Below are 18,883 nucleotides of genomic sequence, written 5' to 3'. Positions count from 1 at the left end.
CAAGAATTGCTCCGTTGCGGGGGTGAAAGCACCATTCTGCAAACCAGAAAATTCTGGGGAATGACCCACCTTGGCACTTGCACAGAAAGAAGCACCTTCTTCTGAGAAAATGAAATGGAACTGGCATGCGGTCCTGTAAAACATAGGAAGATGTCGTCCCTATTTTATGTGGAAAACCTAAAATGTAAATGCAGCATGTTCAAAGAACTTGATGAAATAGGATTAACGTCTTCTTTTCCTAAAATATTGGACATTTCCAAACAGCTTATACATTTGCTTCAGAAAAATACAGTTCTACCCAATTCTACCCAATTCTGACCACATACCAGCAACGCAGCTTTAGCTTCCTGGGCATTATTTTCAGCAGATTTGCCCTTTCTTTTGTGCAACATTTATTGTCCAGCCTGACAGCTGCTCCTCTGTCTCTGCTCACTTCTTTTTATCAGTAATCTCTTCTTTGATTTCTGTTTGGGTTTGTTTTTTTTCTAAACGTCAAAGCTTATTTCTCAAGTCCTGAGCATACACAAAAAGACAAGCGATGTGATGAGAATGCATGTACAGCACGGATTCTGAAAGCCACTTCAGTGTGGTCTGCACACCTTCACCTGCAGAAAAGCCACGTGGATGCTAATCGCACTCCTGGCCTGAAAACCCTAGTGCTGGAGAGGAGGAGAAGGAAAAGAGCCTTGCAATGTCCCATCATGGTCCCGCAGCGCAAGCAATGGCCGGTGGCAGGAACACGCAGCAGAACCAGCCCTCGGGACACACAGCTCACCCTCAGAATCACGGCTCTGACCATCAGGAGTTTGACTCAAAACTCTTAAAAAAATTAAAGCATATGTTTCTTTGATGTGAATGATCTCAAACACACACTGTCTGGGATCACATGAGAAAATGCTTCTGAATGTCACGGTGTTTCAGACTTTATTGCAAGAATAGACTTTATTACTTCTGACAGAGCCTCAATAGAAAACCAAAGCAGAAACTATGGCCTGACCTTGTCAGGCCTCCACGTTATGTTTTGACTCGACTTGTGGGGTGGATAAAGAATGGAGAGTGTGCATTTAGCTCCTGTTTGAAAGCGAAGCAGCTATACAAGAGTTAAAAGCACAGCAGAGCTACAGTAAATATGATGCAGGTGTTTACTGTGATGACATTTAACAAGGAAATCCTCTCGGCTGGGCGGCAGAGGAAGCAGGCAAATACAATAAAAGCAGACAAACACGATTTTGCTACAGGACAGTGGGTTCCACTCTCAGGAGTGCTCGTGTACCTCCTGCAGCGGCTGGAAGGGAGGCTGGGAGCATAGTGCCACTGGCACCGACCTCCCTGCACTTCCCCAGAGCTGCTGTGATGCCACACAATGCGGTAGCTGCATGCCGAGTGTGGCTGAGCTGCTATTAATGTGCAGGCTAATCACTATTCTGACCATGCCACTGTCTGTTCTGTGCAGCTGGGGCTAGAGGAGCAGTTCATTCCCTCAGAGGAGAGGCTGGGTGTGCAGACGTACCCCCAAGGCATTGCCTGTTCCCTCTTGGGCAAGTGGATAACCGCTATCACGTGCCATCGTGACACTGTGTGGCATTTCCGCCAGCAGCGATAGGGTGCCAGATGTTGTTACTGAAATTATCAGCTGTTGTTCTTAGAAATGTGCCCTCCATAAATCGCAAGGTGCGGCCAACAACCGCTGCAGCTGTAACATTACCGGCACTGTGCTGCTGCAGTCCTGGTGCTTCTGGCCTGCCCGCTCCCTGCTCCGTGCACGCTTTGCGTCCTTCCCGGGCTGTAAAACAGCATCCTGCCCAGCTGATTCAAAGGAAGAGACCTTTCCATTTCCAGCAGCTTTGGTGCCCATGGAGTGAACAACAGCATAAGTCAGACCTCGGCAATGGAAGGTGAGGAGGGAGCCTCCTGCAAGCTGCAGCATTTAAGGGCTGACGAGCAATGCAGGGAAAGGAGTTCACCAAAGCCCCAATCCCATTTCCTCTGTGTGTCCTAGCCCGCAGTTCAGGAGTGTGCAGTGCTGAGCATTCTGCCCAGCTCTAGGCATGAAAAGAGAGCTGGTAAAACAACATCCAAATGCTAAAGATCATGTGTGAACTTTATAACAACATCTTTTTTTGCACAAGTTCATCCCTCGTGCTTTGTGAAGTTTTAGGATCCTGTCTCGGTGTTGGTGAGCAGTTACCAGCCCAAATCAGGAAGATCCACTCCTGTTATGATGTGTTATTAGTCAATACTTTATCTACTGCAATCACAGAGTCCATTCTTCTCTGTGTAAAGTGCTTAGAATCATAGAATAGTTTGGGTTGGAAGGGACCTCAAAGGCCATCCAGTTCCAACCTCCCTGCCATGGGTAGGGACACCTCCCACTGGCTCAGGCTGCCCAAGGCCCATCCAACCTGGCCTGGAACACCTCCAGGGATGGGGCAGCCACAGCTTCCCTGGGCAACCTGGGACAGGACCTCACCACCTTCATCATAAAGAAAGTCCTCCTTATATCCAGTCTAAATCTGCCCCTCTCCAGTTTATACCCATTGCCTCTTGTCCTATCCCTATAAGCCTTTGTGAACAGCCCCTCCCAAGCTTTCTTGTAGCCCCTTCAGGCACCGGAAGATCACTATAAGGTCTGCTTGGAGCCTTCTCTTCTGCAGGCTGAACAACCCCAACTCTCTCAGCCTGTCCTCGTATGGGAGGTGCTCCAGCCCTTTGATCATCTTTGTAGACTCCTCTGGACCTGTTCCAACAGTTCCATATCCTTCTTACATTGAGGATTAACGCTTGGAGGCATTGGAAGCATTGAAGGTGCTGGAGATGTCTGTGGAGGCACTGGAGGTGTTGGAGGCTTTGGAGATGTGCCATGAGGGCAGGTGCTGCCATGGTCGGCTCATGGCGCTGCACTGCTCTCGCCTCAGTTTCCTTCTGTGGATGCATCAGCCCAGGAAAAGTTATTGTTATTTTCTCCACGAGCATGTGGTGACCTGCCTTCAGCACCAGCTAATGCATGCTAAGGAATGGATTCAGACAGCCAGAGAGAGGAATTTTCTGTGGAAAATGCTGTCATTTTGACATTTGATTTTATCCAAAATTAGGGTGAGAAGTGGAGACACTGAGCAGTTTCACGAGATTTCAGCTCAGGCAACAGCTAAATGAGCCGTCCCAACATTCCAAAATCTCAGCATGATACTCTGATTTGAAATCTTTCATTTCAAAATGCCTTTTTAGAAGCACATCATAGGGAAAGCTGCACCCTCCCACTGAAACAATTCCTGGGACAAATGTTTCAACCAACTTTATTACTGAATAAGTAGGAGCTAAATACATAATTACCAATTTGCCTATGCGCAAATGTGCTGTTCTGCATCTGAAGAGAGCTATTTCTCATCTCTCTTCCATAAAGTCCGTGTAAAAAAGTAAATTGCGGGGAGATGTGGTTGGATGCTATCAGAGAAACCCAATCTGAAAGTCAAATGAATGCTCACAAACACCAGCTCTGTCCTTTTTCAATCAACTCCTATTGCAAGCTTAATTTGTATCGATCACCGACATTTAAAGCTGGAGATTAATATCAGCCAGTGACTACAAACTGTGCTGCACTTGTTTGCAAACAGCTGTTTTTCACTTACAAGTTGTGGATTTTCATCCACAAGTATTCTGATATATGAGATATTCAAGAATATTCTGGGTTGAAGTGCTGCAGCAAATAGGCTGTAGCTGGTTTCTGGCTTGCTTATATTTTCTACTTCTTTTTCTTTTCCTTGCCCGTCACTCCTGTCCTACTCCCACCCCTCCTGCCTTGCTTTCTTAGAAGGTACCAAAACCGGCAGCTTCTGACATATACTAGTGTTTTAAAATACTCTTTTTTAAAGCTAATATAGCAAGGAAGCCACTAACCATAAGCTTTTCTACTACCTTATAAAAAGTCTAGTGACAAAACTCTGCCTCAGCATCTCCTCCACTTCATCTGGAGGATATCCAGCAGATAACAACCCCTGAAAACGAGTGTTGAAAGTGTCCATAGACTGAGGCAGAACAGCCACCAGCCGTGCGTCTGGGGTGATGCTGACGGTGGAGCACGGGAGGCTGTGCGGGCTGGCAGGGGCAAGCAGGAGCCTGGCTTTCCCCACCCAACTGGTTTGCAACCAGCATGGCAAGTTGTTTAAAGTTTCCCTCCAAATGAGCTCATCTGGCTTCCCTTGGATAAACAGCATTAGATGTGTTTGATGTTTCTCTTTTCAGCTACTCTGTTTGCTTTCTTTATACTCAAACCCAGAAGAAACAAGAAAATCAAAGCAAAAAAAAGTACCCGGATAAATTGATGTCCACAATCTGTGCCGTGTTAGTAGTGATGATCTCAGGCTGTTGCCTTCAACTGCCTCTTTGCAGGAGGTACCTCGGGGGGGATGTAGCTTTTACCAAATCCTGGATCCACGGGCACATTTCTGGAATTGAACCAAGACTCTCATTTTTCCTGAGCAGAAGCTCCTTCCTATGAGCTTGCAGAGAGGTCTCAGACCTGGAACACAGCAGGATGGAGGAGGCAGGAAGCCACCACCATCTGCCCATCAGGCCAGCTCCTCACCTGGCATGGTGCTGCCTAAAGCCAGTGCAGCCACCCAGCTGAGAGATCCGGGATGCTGGCAAGGCCCGCGCCACGGGCATGCCCCAGCGTGAAGGTCACCAGCCTTGTTTTACATCTACCAGAACAGGGCATGGGACAAAGTTTCCCCTGCAGTGCCCTGGGCGATGAATTGAATGCCTCACACAGCGAAAATGAAGCCATCCCCCTGCAACCAGGTGTGGTGATGTCAGCAAAGTAATATGGACATTTGAGATCAGACCTGGAAACAGAGCTGTTCATCACTTCACCTTCTTATTTTGCAAATTTCTCTTTTTTTGAGGCTAAGTTTGACAAAATTGTTATCAGCCATTCCATGGTTTTCAACAGAAAGCCTTTATGTTAGACTATTTTGCTTACTGGCTATACATTTGATAAGAAGGCATCATTTCTAGAGAAATAGAAGACGAATTGTTTTCTACTTGCTTGAAAAGTACCTGCAGATTTAAATTTCTTTTGGCTACAAACACCCTGCTCCTCGCAAACCTCCTCGGCAGGGAGTACCTTTTCCCCAGAGCTGCCACTGAAGGGGCTGCGAGTTCAACCCAGCACTGGGATCATTTGCTCTGCAGCTGCAGCCATCGGGCAGCTCCTCAGTGGGCTGTGGTGGGGGTGCAGGACAGCCAGGTTGGAGCAAGGGGTGCCTCAGGGGCAGCCCTGGGTGGGGAAGGACCTTCGTCTGCAGCGCTACTCTCTGCCAAAATAGAGGTCACAGTATCATAGAATCATAGAATAGTTTGGGTTGGAAGGGACCTTAAAGATCATCCAGTTCCAACCCCTTTACGATGGGCAGGGACACCTCCCACTGGCTCAGGCTGCCCAAGGACCCATCCAACCTGGCCTGGAACACCTCCAGGGATGGGGCAGCCACAGCTTCCCTGGGCAACCTGGGCCAGGGCCCAGATCTATCACATTTGCCATTCCTGTAGCTCATAGTCACTAGAAGGGAGAATCAACCTGGGATGCTGCCCTTACACTTACTCCTCAGTTCCAGTGCAAGGCTTTCCAAAGGAAAAAGCTGAAGTTTTGCTCAAGAACAACTCTGGCCCTTCCTCAGAATGTAGAGGAAGAACATGGATTGTTAAGCACTGGAACAGCCTGCCCAGGGAAGTAGTGGAGTCACCGTTCCTGAAGGTTTTTAAAAGATATGGAGATATGGCACTTAGGGACAGGGTTTAGCGGTGGACTTGGTGGCACTAGGTTAATGGTTGGACTTGATGATCTTGACCATTTTTTCCACTGTAAATATTTCTGTGATTCTATTCTAGTAAAAACCTGATGTGAATTTCAGATACTGTCTTTTCTCAATCAACAGGAACCTTTGGGTTTCAGGAGTGGGCGGGAAACATCACAGGAGTGTCTGTCACAGGTGAGTGACCTGCAGAACACAGGCATTCAGCGACCGACTGTGTGGGCTGTAACGGGTGCCGTTGGCAGGGGGGGACACAGGGACAAGCGTGCCAGGGCAGCAGCAGCTGTGCGTACCTTGGAGTTTGCCAAAACCCTTGGGGAAGCACAGATGCAAATTTCCTGGCAAGAAAAACCACTCTGAGAGCCTTCCTACCAGTGTGGGAAACCTCATACATGGGCTCATTCTGTGCTCAAGATATGAATCAGGCAGAGATGAAAGGTCTGAAGAGACAACTTTGATTCGGCGAGAGGCTCCGCTGGTGTCTCAAGTGGAGCAAGGAAACAGCCTTCTCTTCAGCCCGGAGAAAAGAAGGCTCCGAGAACTTAAAATGAACTTCCAGTACCTGAAGGGTCTACAAGAAAGCTGAGGAGGGACTGTTTACAAAGGCTTGGAGTGATAGAATGAGGGGCAATGGGTATAAACTGGAGAGGGGCGGATTTAGACTGGACATAAGGAGGAATTTCTTCCCCATGAGGGTGGTGAGGCCCTGTCCCAGGTTGCCCAGGGAAGCTGTGGCTGCCCCATCCCTGGAGGTGTTCCAGGCCAGGTTGGATGGGCCTTGGGCAGCCTGAGCCAGTGGGAGGTGTCCCTGCCCATGGCAGGGGGGTGGGAACTGGATGGGCTTTAAGGTCCCTTCCAACCCAAACTATTCTATGATTCTATGATTTTTGCATTTTAAGTGTGAAATCTTTAATATCTATTTCTTGCTTGTTTGCTCCATTAAATGGTTCCTTTCACCCTGCCAGGCGAGGTCTTGCAATCGAGGTGGTGATTGTGAGTGTAAACCAGATGGGAGCTGGAGCTTGGTGTCCACCTCTGAGGGGAGAAGGGCACCAACACCACCCTGATGCTGTTCCCAGTCCCTGGCAGTCTGGGGGTTACTGCAGGACTCAGACAGCCCCCCCCCGAGGAGTGAGGCTGGGAGATAACAAACAACAAATCTCTCTTTGCTTTTAAGACGGCTGAACACGGTCTGTACAGGGGGGAGGACTCTGAAAATAAAGTTGAACACAAGGATCTTCATCCTGCTATTTATTATGTTGCTACATAAGTAGAAGATAGTGTTTCTCTGCAGTTTTTTTGTTCTTTGGGTCAGAAATCATCTTTGCAGACTACGCACGTACAACAGCTACCAGGCAGGAATCAAAGCTATTATGATATATGACTACAATATGAATAAGGAGATTTCCACAGTCCATTAGATAAACAGTAGGACAAGAACATAACCCATCTAGAAACACAGTGCTACAAGAATACTTGGGGTCTGTGTAAGAAATCACAACTAACTGGCCAAAAATGCACCCCAAGGTACCTGAAGCCTCATTTTTTATTGCTTGTAATGAGATAGAGTGGGAGACATGGTGTCAGCAGACATGGAGCAGCTCAGCAGAAGGATGGTGCTTCAGCAGTGAGAGGGATTTCTCTCTAGGGGTGATGGGGAGCAGGGCTGCCTGGGAGTGACCACGGGCAGGGTTCTCAGGAGCTCTAGCCCACAGCCACTTTTGCGGTGGGCAGGGATACAACTGGATTCCCAAAAGAGGCAGACGCTGCTGATAAACCACCAAATTACCCTCCTAAATGCTCTTCTTTTAGCAGGGGATTTTTTAACACTTCATTACCAACCATAAATTTAAAAAGACCCTGAACTGGTAGCTATCCTCATGTTGTTCAGCTGTTTCACTGCACCCCCCAAAAAATTACCATTTTTTTCATTTTGAACAAAATCAATAGGAAATATCAGTCCATACAGTACAAGGTTCATTGCTTTCAGGCAACCACTCATAAATATTCATTAGAGAATTAAAAAGCTATTAACAAGGGTAACTGTTGAGGAGCATTCATTAACTGTCTTCCACAAGAAATGAAATTTGCATTTTTCGGTGCGGAAATCCACTTTGTGAAATGGCACCTTGTCTGACAATAAAACATGAGATAAAACCTAAAGCGAAGGCAAGAAACACCCATTTCTGACACAAAGGACGCTCTGAATTGTGCAGCCAAGCCCGTTTATGGAGGTGATAAAAGAACACTTTTTGTGACCCTGACTCACTGCGCGTTTCCTGGCCCCGGCACCCTGACCCACCTCTCCCCACATGGCAGTGACACAGAAACTCACCTCTTTTCAGTAACCGTGATTCATCCTGATTTGCATAGCATGGTCACTGCCTCCACATTTCTACTAATTAATTCCCCAGAAAGATGCCTCACCCTGCAGTGCTGTATAATTATACGTTTTGTTCCTATTTATCATAGCACAAGGCTTGCGTCTCCCGTTGGGACTGAGGTGCCGTGGTGTGCAAGCCATGGTTGCTGCCTCCGCAGGCAGCTCTCCCCTGCCCCGGCGCGGGTGGTAATTAAGGCAATCGGGCATTTTACATACACATACATAGCTTTGCACATAGGGGCTCTGTACTTGCTCTCCCATTGCACACAGGGCTTTTATTATCATCTTACACCCAGACCTAGAATAAGCAATATCTACCCTGATTAAGAGAGGGGTAGGGAACCATGGATTTTATCTAAGAAAACCAGGCAAATCAGGATCTGGGATGGGAGCAGGAGGAAAATGATCATTTTGGGGCCAGCAAAAGCATATTAAGGTGGCATGCTCTGCGGCTGAGGACTGCACGTCAGCCACTGCAAGGAGAGCACCCCGTGTGTTGATTTAGGCATGCAGAGGCCGTATGACACCATCGAGACAAACGGCCTCACTGTGAAGCCTGTAGTTTCTGTACAACTGCAGCAAAAGGAAGTGCACAAGGGAATCCCAAGGGAGGATCTATTACGTAGAGCAATTATTTCTCAGCCTGAAAGGGAAGACAGTAATCGCATGCCCTAATGTCTCTCCTAAAGCACAATTCAATAATTAATATTTGCTCTTTGGCATTTGCGAAATAATGGCATCTAAAAGCAGTCAACCTGGAGCAGTTCAAGGTTTCTCTCTACTGGAATCATGCGTAACACAAGAGTTTTACCCAACAGATGAGTATCTACTGGGTTTTGGCCTGGGATTCCCAGACCCCTGCAGACCCAAAGGTCCACAAAATGTGACCAAAAAAAGAACTGTTCTCAATAGACTGGAATCCACTTGACTCTGATGGACAGCTTCTAGAGATATGCACAAGGAAAGAAAAAGATTTAAAAAAATACAGAAGAAGTGGTACCTTCGCTTTAAGGGTTATTTGGCATTGCTGAGTATTGCCCTTGGAAGGAGAGGGAAGTGGGGTCAGTGCAGAAGTTCCCACCAGTGACTGCTGTTTCCCAGGTCTGCATCGTTGTGGTGGGCCATTGCTGGAGGAAGAAAAGATCCACTAAGCAATACCTGTCTGCTAGAAGTCCTGCAGAAAGCTGAAGTCCCATTCTTCTGCCACCAAATCAGACATGAGTTATTTCCTGAAGTCTCTGAAAAGGTGTATTTTAAACTGCAAATTAACCACAGTCAGAATCTCTCGTATTTCTCTATAAAACCACAGCAAGCTATATATGTGTAATATATCTCTCTATCTGCATACACACACATAGAAACCTTTCTTTGAAAACAACATCTGCTACTATTGTGCCAAGTGTGCTCTCTGTCACTGTTTCACAAAACACCCTTCATGCACAAGATGTGGACTAATGAAAAGGCACACTCCGTGGGTGTTTTTTCTCTCGGGCATCCCTGACTCGCTGCTCACCAGTGCTGGGTCGGGGAGAGCCCCTGGCATTCCCAGCAGCTGCAGAGCCCTCACTGCAGGGCTCGCTGGGGGATTCCTCTCCAGCAGCCGGGGCCAATGCCCTCCCTGCCCGCGATGCCCACGCTCTCGTCAGCACCGCGTGTCCCATTGCGGACAAAGCCATGCAGGATAGCAACCGGCAGATGGAATCACGTTCAAGTGTGACGCCATTCAGTGAGTATCTGCTGCTCTGCATCCGAGCCGTACAAACATAAACAGCCACACCCTGGGGTCCCAGGAAATAAATGAATACGGATATTCCTCCTGTTTGCAGATGAATGACAGAGAAGCATCAATACACATACACACATACACTTTGGTCAAAAGTGTGTCTTTATTCAGTTTGTTCAAAGACAAGTTTCAAGCCTACATGCTTTCAGGGTAAACCTTCCTAATGGATGAGTAAGTCAAAGCCCTCGAACCAAGGCCAGCAGCAAACAGGATGCTGAGAGTTTAAGCTGGAGTCATGGAAGTTACAAAACATTTTCTGGCTTTCAGGAATGATTCATGATTTTTACATTTTTAGGGCAGACCTTTTTGGTTAGTCACCAGCGTGGTTTCAGCAATAGATTGCAGTCTTGGAGCCTTTGGCTCTCATTTCTAAATCCAGACTTTGAAATTTCATCCCTGAATTACACATATGACCTTTGGAGCTCCTTTATTTTTTTTCCTCTCCCTGAAGATGATGTTAATCTCTATCTGGTTTTAGCTAGCAGAAAAACCTGAGACTTGGGGTGACTTTCTTGCCTGTTCCAGGTGGCCCTTGCTGGAATGCTCTGGCAGGGCAGAGACGCGTCTCCTGCCGCCGGACGTTGCACGTTTCCTCCAGGCATTGCACTCGCCCAGCCTTTTTACTGCATTTCAGGTCACTGCAAAACACAAGCACAAATGCTGGGATTAACTTAAATCAGAGCAAAGGTAACATTCAGAGTTAGCTTGGTTGAATATAAAGTTAGTAAATAAATATGCAACACAGATGTTGAAACTAAGAAGTATTTTACAAATGTACATCACTTGAAATTCCCTTTGTCAGCAAAAGGGACATCAGGAATCGGGAAGACCCCAGTGCTTGCCAGCCCCCTGCAGTGGCTGATCCAGATGCCAACTGCCACTCCCGATGCCCACCAGCCCCAGGCAGTCTTGTTCAAAGGCTTAATTTCAGATCACAGCATTTCACTAATAATACCCCGGCATAAAATCCTGGCGTGTGGTACTTTGCTATGCAGAAATGTGACACTGCCATACTGATTTGGCACGCTTTATGGAAAGTTGTGGCATTCAGAGTGATTTAATCTGTTCTTTGGCTACACAGGGAGCAATGCCAGAGGTAATCCACACTTTGAAGTAGAGGGTATCTGAGAAAACTTGGTTGGTTATGAGCAGGAATTTGGCAAATCTGAAAACATTCAATTATTAAAGAAAAACTCATTGTCCCCCTACAATGTGAGTCAGAGATCTACTTCAGACCAGGCATCAAGATCCAAATTGGAGTAATGAATTCAAAACACAACACTTGCAAGTGAAGGTGTCTGTGGAGTTGTTATCATGTGGCCATACGTGACCAAATGCCCTTGTGAGATGGTCCAAGGCACAGGCGGAGAGCAACAGCCATCAGGAATGAAACTCAGCCACCTTACATCTGGCAATGCTTGAGCTACTCCTTCACAACACACAGTGGAAGAGAAAGAATTTGAGGAGTATTTTATTCCTAACTATTTGAACACGAGAACTCATAGTCTACTTCTAATTATGCTTGTTATTAAGCTGTTACCTAAGGTAGAAAGATACATATGTATAAAAACGTGCTAGAATGAAAAATCTGAGAGCTGAGAACTTTCACACGGGCATTAAGTGAACTGAACCCCAGCTTCAGTCACTTGGGGTGAGTGACTTGCAACCTTTCCAGCCCCGACCCTGTAAAGGGATCTCTCCTCACAGGGTCTGGTCACACTTGTTTTCTCTTTTTCTCTCTTCTTCACCATCAGGTACAGCCATGTCCTGGGGTGAGGGATGGTCTCCTGGGATAAGGGGTGGTTCTATGGGGTGAGGGATGGTCCAATGGGGAGAGGGACAGTCCTCTGGGCAGCCGCGAGACTCTGTGTCTCCAGAACATCTCACCCCACCTCTGCCAAAGACCTGGTCAGCATGATGCCATGGTTGGAGAGGAGCAAGTTGTCAGGATATTTTTCTGGTGAGACAAGCCCTAACACACAGACAAACAGCACTTTTTTTTCGCTTTTTTCCCAGGAAGCGCCTGCCAGAACTGCAATCCAAGATTCTGCTGACGTCAGGGTTTGCTCCTTCCTTCTCAGGAGGAGGAAGGGGACTCCTCCTGGGCCTGCTCTGATCGCCCCAGCTAATGCAAGTCAGCAAAGACCACCCGCTCACAAACACAACCCAAGCCACAGCGTAATCACCGCTGTAGCATCACCCCTCCCAGCTTCCCTACCCCAGCTTAGCCAAGTTCACAGCAAAAGCTCTCCTAAAAGCCTCAAGTTTGGTGAGGATTTTCCCTAATTGCCCCAAGGACCACTTTGAACCCCACCACCGCCCTTCTGCAATCACCTTGCTCTCAGAAGCATCACCTCCAATAACCTCACCAGTCAGTACCGTTTGCCAGCAGCAGCCCCGTCGTGCACCATAGGGCACGTCTTGGCAAGGCCAGAAGCCGAAACTCCCTGATAAGCCTAATCCTACCTTCAAAACACAGCTCTGCCAGCTGGGAGCAGAACACCCCAAGCCACAGCCCCCTGGAGCTGCACCAGCACCATCCACCCACCAGTTGCTCAGAATTCAGTAAATAAAGAGGCCTCGTTTTGTGGAACAGAGGAGTAAGTTCATATTGCTTTTAATAGGAATTAATACCCTCTCTCCTCTTGGCTTTTTTCTTAAAATAATACATTGCAACACCCTAAAAGTGTATAAAAAACAGACAGTGCAAAGCCAAGTCAGTAAGGGAAAAAACAGACACGGAGAATGCTGCAAGGGTTTTAAACTCTTGTTGGGAAAAATACCTCACTCGCTTAGCTTACAGCTCACACAGAGTTTGGTTTTAGAAGCTAGACAATTTCTGCTACAAAAAAGTATCATTTCCTTTTAGGCCACTCACCCTGTAGCTGGAACTGTAGCTGTGTAGTTCACCTGTAGCTGGAACTACAGGTACGGCACACGTACGCTGGCGTTCTGCAGTTTAGATGATTTTTTAACACAATTTCTGATTTATGAGAATGCTTGTAGCTGAGTCGGTTTATGGGCACCGGTTTAGATTTAGCAACCTGAAAATTCACTCAGGAAATACTTCCTAAGACTCACTGAAAGTCTTTATTTCTCCAAATGTCACACATTCTGTCTCCGAGTAAACCTCTAAATGTCAATAAATACTAATTACCTTTGTGAAAAGTTTATGCAAAGCCTATAGTCAAACCAATTGTCATTTTTTTCTGTAAACGAAAGTGGGAATGGAAAGCTTTTCATGGTAACTAACACCAAGCATTTGATGATGCATGTTGAATGAAACATATAGGAATACGTGGGCTCTTTGGTTTTCTCCTTCCTTCCAATCCTGGGCTTTCCAAAAAGAGTTTTTAACTTCTAGATGTAGTGAGGTGCCAGCGGCAAAACAGTTAAAAGTCCTGGCAGTGCAGGGACACACATGCCGAGCAAACGCATTTCTATTTTCACAAGAGAGAAGGCAATGCAAATACACCAATGCTGTTTACACAATCAAGAAGGGAGGGGAATATCTCTGTTATCAACTAGTAATTTTTCCAGACAAAGAGGTCTTTTCTGTAGCGCAGTAATCCTCTTATGCACCAGCCGTATATAATTGACACTTCTCAATTATCCACCTACAGAAGCACAAGGTTATTTCTTGTTGAGCTAGTTTTCAAGCCAGTGCGCCAGCTTTCCACATTTTCCATTACTCCACACCTTACGTATTGCTAATGCCTCTGATAGGAAATTGCACACACTCTTAATTATGGCATGCCGGGCCTGTCTGCGCGGCTCCCCCCACCCTGCCGGGCTGCATAAGCAGCAGAGCATCAGCAAAAATTCCTCTGCTTTATTCAGGCATGACCTCCCTGTCCAGAAATCAGTTTAGTCTCCCCTGATCTGTGATTTTCCATTTCCTTCCAGGCAGGTCTTGCACAATGACCCTAGCGTGGCTCTGCCTTTTTTTTTTTTTGTGATGGTATTCACCACGTCCAAGCCTTTCCAGGTGCTCAGAAGCAAATGCAGCCAACCCTTAGAGAGCCACATCCTCCCCTGCTGTGCCAGAAGCAGCTGGTGTTCCCAGGCTGGAGCAAACATGGTTCAGAATCCATGAAAGCCGTGACACCTGGATTTTTCCCAGGTGCTAGCTCCTGTTAGGAGATCCAGATAGGGATTTTACATTGCTTAAGAACAGATTTGATTTTTGCACTGCAGAATAGCCAGTGACCCATGGACCTGGGTGCAGAGCAAGCCCTGCAGCTGATGGGCCAGCAGCATCCTACATGGGTGCAAGGCTCCCTGCCTTGTGGAGGTCTCTGGGAGAAGTTCCTCACCTTTTACTCAGCTGCTGCCCATGATCCCCACCTCGGTTGTTATCCTGCACCTTCTGACCAAAGTTCTGGTCAGAACTTCCAGAACTTCCACTAGTTCTGGAATCCTCAACATAAGAAGGAGATGGAGCTATTGGAATGGGTCCAGAGGAGGCTATAAAGATGATCCAAGAGCTGGAGCACCTCCCATAAGAGGACAGACTGAGAGAGTTGGGGTTGTTCAGCCTGGAGAAGAGAAGGCTCCGAGGAGACCTCATAGCAACATTCCAGTACCTGAAGGGGCTACAAGAAAGCTGGGGAGGGGCTGTTCACAAAGGCTTGTGGAGATAGGATGAGGGGCAATGGGTATAAACTGGAGAGGGGCAGATTTAGACTAGATATAAGGAGGATTTTCTCCACGATGAGGGTGGTGAGGCCCTGTCCCAGGTTGCCCAGGGAAGCTGTGGCTGCCCCATCCCTGGAGGTGTTCCAGGCCAGGTTGGATGGGCCTTGGGCAGCCTGAGCCAGTGGGAGGTGTCCCTGCACATGGCAGGGGGTTTGGAACTGGATGATCTTTAAGGTCCCTTCCAACCCAAACTATTCTATGATTCTATGATTCTGTGATTCCATGATTCAAACAGCCACCCCGGCTCTGCCTCGGGGTGATGTTAAGCAAGGTCTCCAAAATGGTCTGGAGCCCAAAGTAAATACAGGGCAGTACAAGGAGCGGCTCCTCTGTGCTCTGGCCAAGATGAACTGCTGCAAAATGGGTGACAGAGTCGCATGCTGTCATCATTTTAGTAACTCTGTGAGGTGTCCTGGATGCTGGGGCACCCGTTGCTGGGAAAGGACAGGGAGCCGGCGGCTCTGATACGTCACCAAGCCACAACACGATGGGGGTGGATGGAGTGGGCTCCTCGGTAAAGCAGTTTCTGAGCACAGCATTGCTCCGCGTTTGGCAGTGGATTTTTGGCACACACAACACCAAACTGCTCTGCTCAGCAGGCAGATGAGGTGCCCCAGCGTGAGGACTCACTACCCTTCTACAAGCTCCAGCGCAGGACTGGTGCTGGCAAAACGCGTGCTGAGATGCATAAAAATTCATTTTCTGGTGTTTTAAAGAGATAAATAAAGTCAATGCAAATGAACTCGGAGATAGTCCTGTGGCTCAGTCAGAACTGGTAAAAGCCACTGAAATGGTTTATTCACGCCCTTCCCAAACCCTACACAAAGAAAGAGAGATGAACTCTGCTTTCATCAGAGGATTTACACTTATTGCTTCTATCACCAACAGAAATCAAGGGACTTATTACTCTTTAAAGGCACTGAGCTGCACTGGGTGCAACAGACCTGTGTTGGCTTAAGGAGCACAGGGTTTATTTTCAGACCCATTTACACGCCTCTCACTTTAATCTCTCCTTGTTTAATCTGTTTTCGCACTCTGTTCTGCCACCAGCGATAGGCAAAAAAAATAATCAGTTTTAAAAAACCCCATCCCCAAACCACACCGTTGTGTGTTATTGACCACAGGGAGAGCAAACGCAGACACGAAGGAAACTATTTATAGTTCAGATAAACAGGCAGAGAGTTCACTTAATGAAAGGAAATGGAAAAATAACACTCAGACATAGACCTTGAATGCATTGCCCTTGATGGTGGGTTCCTGCTGTCCCTTCCAGTCCACAGGGATGGGGATCTGGTCCCTATGGCGTGGCTTGGGGTGGGGATGGGGACACGGGGGCTGCAGCCTCTGCTGTGCACCAGGCAGGGTCTCGGCTGCCACGGGTGTTTCTGGTCTCAGACAAATGCTGAGTGGGAATTTTCTGGTCTAAAAGCAGGATGGGAGAAGAGAGCGATGTCCTGCCCCAGCCTGCAGAGGACTGCTGCTGTGTGACTCACGGGGGCAGAAGGGCTTTACTCTGCTTTTGGCAGGGACAAGAGGGAGGATGCTTGGAGTACTCCTATGTGAGGACAGGCTGAGAGAGTCAGGGTTGTTCAGTCTGGAGAAGAGAAGGCTCCGAGGAGACCTCATAGCGACCTTCCAGTACCTGAAGGGCTACAAGAAAGCTGGAGAGGGACTGTTTACAAAGGCTTGTGGGGATAGGACGAGGGGGAATGGGTATAAACTGGAGAGGGGCAGATTTAGACTGGACATGAGGAGGAAATTCTTTACTATGAGAGTGGTGAGGCCCTGTCCCAGGTTGCCCAGGGAAGCTGTGGCTGCCCCATCCCTGGAAGCGTTCCAGGCCAGGTTGGATGGGCCTTGGGCAGCCTGAGCCAGTGGGAGGTGTCCCTGCCCATGACAGGGGGGTGGAACTGGATGATCTTTAAGGTCCCTTCCAACCCAAACTATTCTATGATTTTATGATTCTATGAGCAAAGGTATTTCTTCAGAAAGTAAAACACATGGAGCACATGTCACAATAACTTTGTCACAATAACTGTCACAATAACTTTGAACAACCATAAACACATTAAGTAGAACTGATCCAGCTGAGTTTTCCACAGAGAAGGAATACACAGCAAATACATCTTAACCAGCTACTTTTTACAGTTTCCTTAGCTACTGTGCCCTAAGACTTTCACAGTTCAGGGGCTTTATTTTATTCCCAGTTTCACATCAAAGTGGGGCCAGCTGCCATGGAGAATGGGGTCTGCTGTGCGGGAGGCCATGGGGATGGCAGCCCAAGGCAGCCCCAGGGATCCACATGGCACAGCTCAACATATCATGGCATGGCACAGAACATCATGGCTTGCCATGGCAAGGTGTTGATTGACAGCTGCTGAACATGAGCCAGCAGTGGCCCAGGTGGCCAAGAAGGCCAATGGCATCTTGGCTTGGATCAGAAATGGCGTGGCCAGCAGGTCCAGGGAAGTGATTCTGCCCCTGCACTCGGCACTGGTGAGACCGCACCTCGAGTGCTGTGCTCAGTTCTGGCCCCTCACTGCAAGAAGGACTTTGAGGCTCTGGAGTGTGTCCAGAGAAGAGCAACGAAGCTGGTGAGGGGCTGGAGAACAAGTCTTACGAGGAGCGGCTGAGAGAGCTGGGGTTGTTTAGCCTGGAGAAGAGGAGGCTGAGGGGAGACCTTATTGCTCTCTACAACTACCTGAAAGGAGGTTGTGGAGAGGAGGGAGCTGGGCTCTTCTCCCCAGTGACAGGGGACAGGACAAGGGGGAATGGCCTCAAGCTGCACCAGGGGAGGGTCAGACTGGATATCAGGAAAAAATATTTCACTGAAAGGGTCATCGGGCACTGGAACAGCTGCCCGGGGAGGTGGTGGAGTCACTGTCCCTGGAGGTATTTAAAAGATGGGTAGATGACGTGCTGAAGGATATGGTTTAGTGGCAGATAGGAATGGTTGGACTAGATGATCCAAGAGGTCTTTTCCAACCTGGTGATTCTATGATTCTATGGCACAGCATAGCGTGGCACAGCATGGCATGGCATGGCACAACACTGCACAATACTGCACGGCATGGCACAGCATGGCAGAGCATGGCATGGCACCACCCTGGCAGCAGTTCCCTAGGGCATCCCATGCTGGCAGTGCCGAAGGCGGAGCGTGGTTGGGGCCAGCTTGGGGGATGGTGGGAGGCTCTATGCCTGTCCTGCAGTAGCCATAGTGGCATGTGACACTCTCCAGGCTTCCCAAACTACCTCCTGCTGCATCCCTGATTGCCTTGTTTCTGCCCTTCAGGATCTCTGGGCAGGGAACACAGTTCTCACTGAAAATAAGCGGCTGTGTTCTCATTTTCTTAGCCCGCTTGAAGCCAGTATGTATTAAGTCAGAGGGTTAATCCCTGAATTTCAGGCCCAGGGAACACAGCTGTGCTAATTCCTTCCTGTAGATTTGCTAATTTGATTTTTTTTTTTTTCTGAGACATCAAAGCTGAACCTCCAGAGGAGAACTTCCTAATCAGCAAAGAGAAAAGGAAATCACTTATTTAGTGGGAAGGATGTAGACATACCAAAGGGAAACATTTCCATGTTCTTTTTATAGCTATGAAAGCAACTTTAAAAAGCAAGTCCCTTAAAATGAATTTTTATTGCAAAGAAATGGAGCTTTGGGACCATTCTGTGCAGTTGTCTTGTTCTCTGTATCTATAAAGGAGAACATCAATGAGATGAGTTGAACTGGAACATCTTTTCCTTGTTTAAAATACTGTACATTATTGATTGGAGGAGGAGGAAAGAAGCCAGGAAGAAAGAAAGCACTCATGAAGAGCAAAAAGCCAACTCTGAGACTAAATCTCCTGAGCGCTGAGTCAGTCCTGCAGTTTCTATGTGGCCTGTGAACATCTTTTGGATTGCCTAACTCCAAAGACATCCACGTTTAGACACCCAGGCTCCCATTATTGTACACAAAACCTAGCCCGCAGTACACAGCAAAGTGTTGGTCAGATGAATCTCCAGTGGAAGCTGCAACTTAATTATATAATAAATGATAAAAAAGGCTTTTTATAGAAGATCTGTATCAGACTATTTCCCTGCTAACAATCACCTGCCTTTTGCTATGGACATAGTAGTCCAGCTACTTCTTGTTGAGCCTTTCCACAGTTCCCCAATAAATTTCACCCTAAATATGCTGCAATTCTGAGGACTGCCAAAAGATTT

General features: G+C 47.6%; 1 protein-coding gene across 1 annotated transcript in view; it reads right to left on the bottom strand.

The window, feature by feature from the left end:
* Positions 1–10,067: 10,067 nt before the first annotated feature.
* PWWP2B (PWWP domain containing 2B) overlaps positions 10,068–18,883 on the bottom strand; it is a 70,015-nt gene continuing 61,199 nt past the window's right edge. The window contains exon 3 of the mRNA XM_054071567.1: positions 10,068–10,614. The gene's annotated coding sequence lies outside the window, so the exon portion shown is untranslated. The remainder of the gene's footprint in view (positions 10,615–18,883) is intronic.

The sequence above is a fragment of the Cuculus canorus genome, chromosome 7 (assembly GCF_017976375.1).
Source record: "Cuculus canorus isolate bCucCan1 chromosome 7, bCucCan1.pri, whole genome shotgun sequence".
In the NCBI taxonomy this organism is placed as follows: domain Eukaryota; kingdom Metazoa; phylum Chordata; class Aves; order Cuculiformes; family Cuculidae; genus Cuculus; species Cuculus canorus.
This window is presented reverse-complemented; position numbering and strand designations above follow the sequence as displayed.